The sequence below is a fragment of the Neofelis nebulosa genome, chromosome 9, assembly GCF_028018385.1.
Source record: "Neofelis nebulosa isolate mNeoNeb1 chromosome 9, mNeoNeb1.pri, whole genome shotgun sequence".
Lineage (NCBI taxonomy): Eukaryota > Metazoa > Chordata > Mammalia > Carnivora > Felidae > Neofelis > Neofelis nebulosa.
Window position 1 is genome coordinate 7,967,539 of NC_080790.1, and position 9,652 is coordinate 7,977,190.

The 9,652-nt window shown below is 45.3% G+C and overlaps 1 long non-coding RNA gene across 2 annotated transcripts; it reads right to left on the reverse strand.

Moving 5' to 3' along the window:
* Positions 1 to 1,403: 1,403 nt before the first annotated feature.
* Positions 1,404 to 9,158, reverse strand: LOC131484358 (uncharacterized). Of its 2 annotated transcripts, none has more exons than XR_009248187.1 (3): positions 8,886 to 9,158; positions 8,198 to 8,355; positions 1,404 to 2,191 (listed from the first exon to the last, which is right to left on the reverse strand). It is a non-coding gene; the product is annotated as an uncharacterized LOC131484358 (long non-coding RNA). The 2 variants fall into 2 exon arrangements; XR_009248186.1 differs by lacking the exon at positions 1,404 to 2,191 and adding an exon at positions 6,889 to 7,051.
* Between the last annotated feature and the right edge of the window lie 494 nt (positions 9,159 to 9,652).

Here is a 9,652-nt window from a genome sequence, read left to right on the forward strand (position 1 = left end):
CATGGCCTCCAGGGGCTCACAGCGCAGCCTTGGGGACACGTGAGTAACCAAGGGCCACAGCCTCATGCGCTGCAAACCGTCACAGAGGGATGAGAAATACCAGGCGGTATGGGAACCCAAACAGGGACCTGGAAGGGTGTCACGGGCAGGTCGTGCTTGAGCAGGCTTGTTTGTTTTTAGGCTACCTTTTTTAGCACGTGGTATTTGCACCTGCTTTATTATTTTTTTGAATAGCATTATTGAAATATAATTCACATACCATACAATTCACCAGTTAAACTGTGCAATTCACTGCGGTTTTTTTTTTCTTCAGTATATTCATAGAGTTGCGCATTCATCACCACAATTGGTTTACCTTTTCATCACCCCAAGAGGAAACTCCGTATCCATTGTCCCTTTCCATTTTTCCCCAACCCGTCTCACCCCGCCCCTCGCCTCCCCCCTCCCCCAGCTCTAGGCAACTTCTAACCTCCTTTCTGCCCAATGGACTGGCCTATTCTAGATATTTCATATAAAGGGAATCATTTAATGCACTTTTTTGTGTGTGTGTGTGTGACTGGCTTCCTTCACTTAGCGTCATGTTTCCAAGGTCACCCACATTGAAGCCTGTGTCAACACCATATTCCTTTTCGCTGCTGAATAGTACTCCACGGCATGGATATACTACATGTTGCTTTTCTCTTCATCAGCTGAGGGACATTTGGGTTCTTTCCACTTTGGGGCTATTGTGAAGAATACTGTTATTAACACATATGGCCAAGTGTTTGTGTGGTCACATGTTTTCACTTCTTTGATATGTACATAGGGGTGGAATTGCTGAGTCATCTGGTAACTGTTCAATGTTTAAGGAGTTGCCAAACTGTTTTCCAAACTGACTGCACCTTTTTATATTCCCGCCAGCAGTGTATGAGGGTTCCAGCTCATCTACATACTCACCAACACCGGTTTTCTTCCTTCCTCCTTCCTTTCTTTCCTTCTTTCTTCCTTTCTTTCTTTCTTTCTTTCTTTCTTTCTTTCTTTCTTTCTTTCTTTCTTTCTTTCTTTTTCTTTCTTCTTTCTTTCCTTCTTTCTTCCTTTTTTCTTTCTTTCTTTCTTTCTTTCTTCCTTTTTTCTCTTTCTTTCTTTCTTTCTTTCTTTTTCTTTCTTCTTTCCTTCTTTCTTCCTTTTTTCTTTCTTTCTTTCTTTCTTTCTTTCTTTCTTTCTTTCTTTCTTTCTTTTTCTTTCTTCTTTCTTTCCTTCTTTCTTCCTTTTTTCTCTTTCTTTCTTTCTTTCTTTTTCTTTCTTCTTTCTTTCCTTCTTTCTTCCTTTTTTCCCTTTCTTTCTTTCTTTCTTTCTTTCTTTCTTTCTTTCTTTCTCTTTCTTTTTTATAATAGCCATGGGTATGAAGTGGTACCTCATAGTGATTTTTTTTTTTTTGTATTTCTTTAATGACTAGTGATACTGAATGCCTTTGAATATGCTCATTGGCCTTCTGTATATCTCCTTCGGAGGATGTCTACTCAGATCCATTGCCCACGGTTGTCTTTTTATCATTGAGTTCAGAAGAGCCCTTTATAAATTCTAGACACAAGTTCCCTATCGAGTATGTTTTGCAAATATTTTCTGTTGTTCTGTGGGTTGTCTTTCCATTTTCTAATGACATCCTTTGAAGCACAGAGGTTATTTTTATTTTTACTTCTCCAATTTATTTTTCTTCTGTTATTTGTGATTTTGGTGTCATATCTAGGAAACTTTTTCTTAACCCAAGATCACAAAGATTTACTGCTATGTTTTCTTCTAAAGATTTTATGGCTTCAGCATATTCATTTAGGTCTATGATCCATTTCGAGTTAATTTCTGTAGCTGGTAATGGGGGCTTGTGGAGGCTGTCTTTTGATGCTTTTCCCTTTCTCAGAGAATTAGCAAAGTTCTCTGCTGAGGGTGGAGACGGGGGAAGGGAAGTTGAACATAGGTGGAGAGGAGAGTTTGAATAGGTGTCTGGAAGAATGGGAGACAAAATGGATCAAGGGAGTATAGTAAATGACGGACTAGGTGTCATAAGCGGTGAAGAAGCAACCAGGAAGAGAAGGGTTAGTTTAAGTAGCTTGTTGGTACAGATTTCTTGGCTCCCAGCTCTCTGTCTCTGATGATAAGAATATCTTCCCTTCCTCCTGATACAGGGAGGGCACCTTTCACAAGGGAGTTTTCTCACCTGTTTTTAGGAAGAAGAAGGGTCATAGTGTCTTTCCTGCGCCTGCTGTTTCTTAAGTCCCGTTAATTCAAAACGGTCAATAAGCCAACTGGCATATCTTGGGGTGACATGTTCTGGGTTTCCTTCAAGATCAATCAGTGTGGTCCTGTGTTTCTCTCCAGCCACATACTGCTGTAGGATATAGGCACAGGGCTGGTGGAGAGGTAGATTTTCCCAGGGTTGGATTTGGGGCCATCAAATAAAACACAGCAAGGAAGTGTCAAGAGCACGGAGAGGGTGAGCAAGGGGGTAGATACAATATGGACTGTAAAGTTTAAGGAGGGAAGTGAGGGCATGACCGGGGGTGGGGGGTAATAGGCAATGGCGGGACCGATGGATTTTGGTCCTGGTGGGGTGGACAGGTAGGGTACTAGGAAAATAGGGTAGTAGTGTTGGGGGGGGGGCAATAATCCACCTGGTAACTGAGGTAGCCATCTGTGTTCTTAACTGTCTTTATCCGAGGGAAAAAAATAAAGCTGCTCATATTTCTACGACAAGCAGCAACAGAAAGGTATCTTGATATTTACATTCCAAAGAGGTGGCTCCTAAAGCCTAAGAAAAGCCTCTCCGGGTGGTAATGTTGGCCAGAGGCTTCTGTAGCTTTAAACAGGATTTATATACGTGTCAAAAGGATAGAGGTAGGGTTTACACACATACTTTTCTCCAGCAAATGCTCTAATAGAAGGAAAGGGAGGGAGGCCGGGAAAGATTTCTTTCTCTTTGGGCAATAGGAAAAGTTCAGACCCTTTATCGTTGGCTTTTACAGTGGTCAGAGAGTGGGACACAGGGGGTTGAGACCAGTGAGGGGTCCCAGTCAGTGGTAATGACAAAGGCTAAAGACCTCAGGAGTAAAAGGCATGGACACCATCAACCGAAGGAGAAGAGTTCAAAGAAACAAGAGACCAGGGTGTGGCCAGAATCATTTCAGTATATGGTGGCCTCACGAGGTGTTAAGACATGAGTAGAGATGGAGAGAATAGGGGAGGAACTGAACGCTTCAGGAAGTAAGAGGATGTGCCTTGGGGGGGTCTGTAGATCACCACGGTAAGTGGAAGCGGGAGGTACGTCTAAGCTGCACTGTCCAATATGGCGGACACCCTCCATGTGTCACTGTTTAACTTAAAATTAACCCAAATTAAATAAAATGTAAAATTCCAGTCCTTAGTATAAGTAGCCACATTCCAAGTGCCCAACAGACACAGGGCTAGTGGCTACCACCTAGGGAAGGCAGCACAGTTAGAAAATGTTTCTATTCCATTGGACGCAGAAAAATTCCATTGGATGAGGCACCCAGAGATTCAAAGCTGGGGAGAGGTGTTGGGGGGGGATCGAGGCAGAAGCGGCTGGAAGCGGCAAGAAGGAGCAGAGAGGATACTTCCCACTAGAGACCCCGTGCTAGTAGGTGTGGGGTCAAAAAGAAGCCTCCACTTGAGAGAGCTCTGAGGAAAACAGTGGCCTCAGGGGAAGCCAGGTTGAGGGCAGCACAAGAAAGTGAGGGAGACAGAAAGGACTCGGAACACCAAGGGTTTGCTGATGAGGGATGTGAGTTTTTGGGGGCACAGGTACAGGGGCTGAGCCCTTGAAGAGGGCTAAGAAGATGGACAGAAGGAGGGGTGAGAAGGGAACGTTGACCTGGGGGTCTCTGGCTTCCTGTGGTGACCCAATGAACAGGGATAAAGGGATAGTGGCCTCAGGGCACAGAGTAGGGCCAGGCTGTGAGTAGAGGTGGGGAACAGGACCCCTCTCTTCACTTCCACCGACTGGAGACCTGGAGGCCTGCAAAGGGAGATTTTCTTTTTATTGTAATACAGTTTCAAAATAAATAGAATAGCCCACGGAATCTCCATAGATATAGCTATATGGTGAGACTATATGTAAAAAAGAGAGATACCTGTATCTGTATATATAATATATATGTTATTATTACTTTGAACAGTTTGAGAGTAAGTTGAAGACATTATGTCCCTTTGCTGCCCCCCATTCCAGCTCTGGAATCACCCGTTCCTCCCCGGTTCCCTGCTTCCTTTTCACGGACAACGGTATTTAGAAGTCAAGGTTTGGACTATTGATGTTTTCAGTGCTTCTAGGCTCTCTCAATGAACAGAGCTAGGAAAGAATCTGTCTGTCTGTCTCTCTGTCTATCTATGCATCCATCCATCCATTCATCCATCCATCCACCTTAAAATCTAGGAGCTCATTACTGACACCTCCAGTCCCAATCGAGCAACACAGGGTTTCTTCTAGTTTTCTCCTTTTCCACATTTATAACTTTTTCCTTCTGTATGAGAAACGGGGTTTTGGAGTTTAACAGCAATGGGAAGCGGTTGGAGGCTTTTGAGCAGAGATGTGATGATGTGATCTGATATGTGTTATGAACCACGGCTCTGGGCTCTAAGGGGATGTGTTCATTTCCTAGGGCTGCCTTAGCAAAGCGCCACAAACTGGGTGGCTTAACCCAACAGGGCTTTGTTGTCTCAAGTTCTGGAACCTAGAAGCTCCAAACCAAGGTGTGAGCAGAGTCGTGCTCCCTCTGAAGTCTCTAGGGTGGACCTTGCCTTGCCTCTCCCTGCTTTCTGGTGGCCCCGGCAACCCTCAGTCTTCCTTGGCTTGTAGTTGCATCACTCTAATCTCTGCCTTTGTCTTTGCCTGGTTCTCTTCCCTGTGTCTCTGTCTCCTCCCCTCTTCTTATAAGGACCCCGGTCGTTGCATTTAGAGCCGACCCTAAATCCAATAACGATATCATTTTGATATCCTTAACGAATTACATCTGTGAATACATCTGCAAAGGCCCCTTTTCCAAATCACGTCCATTCTGGGGTTCTGGATGGACACATTTGGGAGACGAGTGTGATTCAACCACTACAGGAGACGGGAGTAAAGGGGATGAGAGCCCAGAACAGGGAGATGACGAGAAGAAAAGAGGTCAGGTGCAAGGTGCACTCTGGAGGTAGAACCTGGAGGGCACGCCTTGGACTGGCGGTGAGAGAGCTGCTTAAAGGAAGGGTTGAAGAACAGAACAGGTGGAAATATTCTGCCTCGTGTTTTGAAAGATTGTAGCAAAGCTGGGAGCACCTTTTTTGGTGATAACAAATACTTGCTTAACAAGCTTTCAATGTTTATTATATGCCAGGCTTTTACTAATTTCCTCAGAAGGGTGAAAGACAATTAAAATAAAATAAAATAAAATAAAATAAAATAAAATAAAAATTTTAAAAGTCAGGAAAAGGTAATTCAGGGCACTTAAAATTTAGCTCTCAACTGGGGCGCCTGGGTGGTTCAGTCGGTTGAGCGGCCGACTTCGGCTCAGGTCATGATCTCACGGTTCGTGAGTTCGAGCCCCGCGTCGGGCTCTGTGCCGACAGCTCAGAGCCTGGAGCCTGCTTCACATTCTGTGTCTCCCTCGCTCTCTCTGCCCCTTCCCTGCTCATGCTGTGTCTCTCTCTGTCTCAAAAATAAATAAACATAAAAAAAATAAAATAAAATAAAATTTAGCTCTCAAGAGATAAATATGTAACTAATCATAATAAAAGTTTTAATAATAATACTACTACTAATAATAAACAAAACAATGTAGCTGATAAAAATTGCCTAAGTGCCCAGCCTCCTGGAATCAAATGTGAATCACGCACTGCATTTCCAAGAACAGAGGGTGGGAATCTTCAGGGGCGCCTGGGTGGCTCAGTCGGTTAAGCGTCCGACTTCGGCTCAGGTCGTGATCTCAGAGTTTGTGAGTTCGAGCTCCACGTCAGGCTCTGTGCTGACAGCTCGGAGCCCGGAGCCTGCTTCGGATTCTGTGTCTCCCTCTCTCTCTGCCCTCCCCTCTGCTCACGCTCTGTCTCTGTCTCTCAATAATAAACTAAAAAAAAAAGTTGAAAAAATTTTAAAAGATAGGATGGGAATATTCAGATGCCCAAAAGAATATTATGAGGATCCGGAGAAAGAAATCGGAAAAAGAAGGCAGTCTCTCTCTGACTTTCTGAGCTGAAGAGTTGGGCAGGGATGGGACAGGATGGGAGATTTCAGAGCTCGGAACAGGAGGTGGAAAATGTGGAGACGTTATCGCGCTTTAGTAATTGATGTCTGGTGGGGTGGTTGGCTGCCCATCTGAATATCATTCAGGATTGTTCTTGAGTTTAAAAATGGTTTGTTTACTGTTAAAAAGTCGAAAATACAAAGGTCAAAGGAAAAGAGACACCTGTCATCCTACTTTCCAGCAATAACTGTTTCTACCGTCTTGATTTATTTCCTCTAAAAAGGGATATATACACATGCATGGTATTTGTCGTGTGATTTCTTACAAAGTTGGAATCTTGACTACGTCGCTCACTGTCCTCTAAAACATTTTCAATGGCAGCACGATCAGACCCTTATTGGTTTGCCCACCCCAACCCTCTTTGCTGGGCATCTCTGTTGTCTCCAATTTTCAATCTTTTTTCTTTTTTTAATTTTTTTTAACATTTATTTATTTTTGAGACAGAGAGAGACAGAGCATGAACGGGGAGGGTCAGAGAGAGGGAGACACAGAATCTGAAACAGGCTCCAGGCTCTGAGCTGTCAGCACAGAGCCCGATGCGGGGCTCGAACTCACAGACCGCGAGATCGTGACCTGAGCCGAAGTCGGACGCTTAACCGACTGAGCCACCCCGGCGCCCCTCCAATTTTCAATCTTGTGAGTATAATTAAATGACGGTGGATGTCATCATGCTTTAGCGTTTGTGCTGCCGAACGAAGCAAGCAGGACGTCACTCACGTTTGACGTACATAGCCACTGCGTACACACAGTGTTATCTCTTCGTGACCTTTTCAAACCATTTAAAATTTCTAAAACAGAACAGATTTAAGAAGAGGAAGAACAACTCTCATTCAGCTTCCCCTGATCGTCCAAGCAGTCTCTGGCATTTAAGCTCCATGCTCTAGGTGATCGAAAAAATATTCCCTGAGCATCTACTCAGCACTAAGAACGTTAAAAAAAAAAAAAAAAAAAAAAAAAAGTTTATTTAGTTTTGAGAGAGAGAGAGAGAGCGCGCGTGAGCAGGGGAGGGGCCGAGAGAGAGTGGGGACAGAGGATCTGAAGCGGCCTCTGCGCTGACAGCAGAGAGCCTCGCGCGGGGCTCGAACTCACAAACCATGAGATCGTGACCTGAGCCCAAGTCGGAGGCCTGACGAATGACTGAGGCACCCAGGTGCCACCATTCCATTTTTATTATAACTCTCTAACTAGACCTTGGAGCCCCCATTTTATAGCAGAGGAAACTGGAGTTCGGGAAGATGGGGTACTCGGCAAGGGCACAGCTAATACACGCCAGAACTGGGAGGTGAGGTCGGGTCCTCTCAGTTCCACAGCCAGAGCCCCACCCCCTGCGTGGCTCTTTGCTGTAGCCTCGTCCCGGAGCACTTGCTGTGCCCTGCTTCCTCCAAGGCTAACTACATCAAAGACATGTTTGAAGTGACTGAACGCATGAGTGACAAATGAGCCATGTGTTTACAAGAGGGCAGAATCGGTATCTTGCAAAAGAACCCTGTGTGGGGGAAAAGGAACTTGGAAAGGAGAGACAAAGGAAGGAAAAGACACAGAGAGTGTTGGCCGTGGCTAATACCCACGGCAACCTCGACCGATCACTTAATAGGGGCCGGTCACCGTGCCATATCATGGAGTCCCCAGAAAAACCTTAGGGGACAGGCACCGTTTTTATCCCTGTTTTGCAGCCCACCGAAGTCAAGTTCACTCAGCTAATGAGTAGAACTGCCAGGAACATAGTCACAGATGGAATGCTAGTGACTGGTTCTTGGGACAGGGCAGTGGAGGGTGGCAGAGACCTTGTTGAGCAATATGCACTCAGGGGTAGAAGAATGAAGTTCAAGTTCCAGGTCTACCATTAACTGGGCTCTTGATTAGATCACTTAACCTCCCTGGGCCTGTTTCTTCATCTGTGAAACGAGGATCATGGCATTCTCGAACGCTCATACCTCATTTTTATGCATGTATCACATCCTGCCCAGAGCTTCGTATTCAGACCGTAGGGAGTTGGGACTACTCAAACTTCTGCTTACCAAGTTGGTTTTTCTCCATCACTGGACTGAAAACTCTCATGTATGTTTGCGCTCCCCTCACTGCCTTGCAGACACTGAAAACAACGATAACAACTGGTTAAATGGGCAAAGGAAGACTGGCGTTCTCCTTAATTGTGTGCACTTGGGCAAAGAGACCGTGAGAATTCACGGCCTTAGTTTATCCAGTGAAAGAGTGAAAGCCGTCCTGATGGCTGTCCTTGAATCACAAGGGTATTGGCTGGATGGAAGACGTAGATGAGCCCATGGGGAAATATGCTGGGCATCGCTGAGCCACTGGTATAATCACCCACACTTAGGGTATAAAGACCTATGGGACATCTAAGACAACAGAGGGAGAGGGAAGTCAAGGGAACATTCGCTGAGCACACCACAGCTTCCAAGCCCCCTCTTTGGTGCCCCAGGCTCTCTCTCACCCGCAGGATGAGCCTGAAAGGTGGACATAATTACGCACCCCCGCTCCCCGTTTTCAGATGGGAAGCCTGCAGTTGATCCAGGCTAACTAAGTAACTTATCCAATTGCCCAATTCCAAAGCCTAATCTGTTTCTCCAACATGGTACTGACGAAACAGACTGTTCTACTTACCTTTGTCTCCACCAGAGAGCTGTCCTTCTAGAAAAACTTCCTTGCGTTCTTCTCAGAAAAGCCTAGAAAAATCCACCTGAGCCACCTGCAGGTGGAATGGTGTGTCTGTGCTAATGGTAAGAGCATCCTATGAGGGCTGTGTCCACACTAGGCAACAAAGAGATCCCAAGGCCATCATTTGGGAGAGGCTAGAGGACAGCAGCCCAACGAGGCCAGCCTGGTCCTTCTGGTTCCCAAACTTGATGGGACTGTTCCCCCTTGTACAGACTCCAGCTGGCTCAATGCGTAACCAGTGCCAACTGCAGAAACCTTTCTGGACTAGGTAGCCAAAGCCAAATTCATAATTAGCTTGAGATTATGCCAGGCTGATAGTATTTCCTCCCTCGGCTTTATTCCCAGATAGAGAGAGTATTCTTTATAACCTGGGTTCTTTCGGGATTCTGTCTATGAAGCACTTTTCGTAACCAGGGGGTATTTTAAAAGCAGTGGTCAAGGCACATACACTTGTAATTGCTTAGCTGTAGATTTCAGAGACTTTGGGAGTGTGGGGACAGGCGGAGGAACCGAACACGGGTTGTTAAATGCTGTTTCAGGCTGATGTATGGAAGGGAACGACTTTCCTTAGTGGGAGTGCTGTTGTACACTGCTTTTGGTGGATTTCTCCTTATTTTTCTGTGTTAAAGACTGATTATAGGGAACTTGAGAGAATAACACAAGTCCATTCAAAACTGATGAGTACAGATGTTGCCTTTGAAAGCTGCAAATCA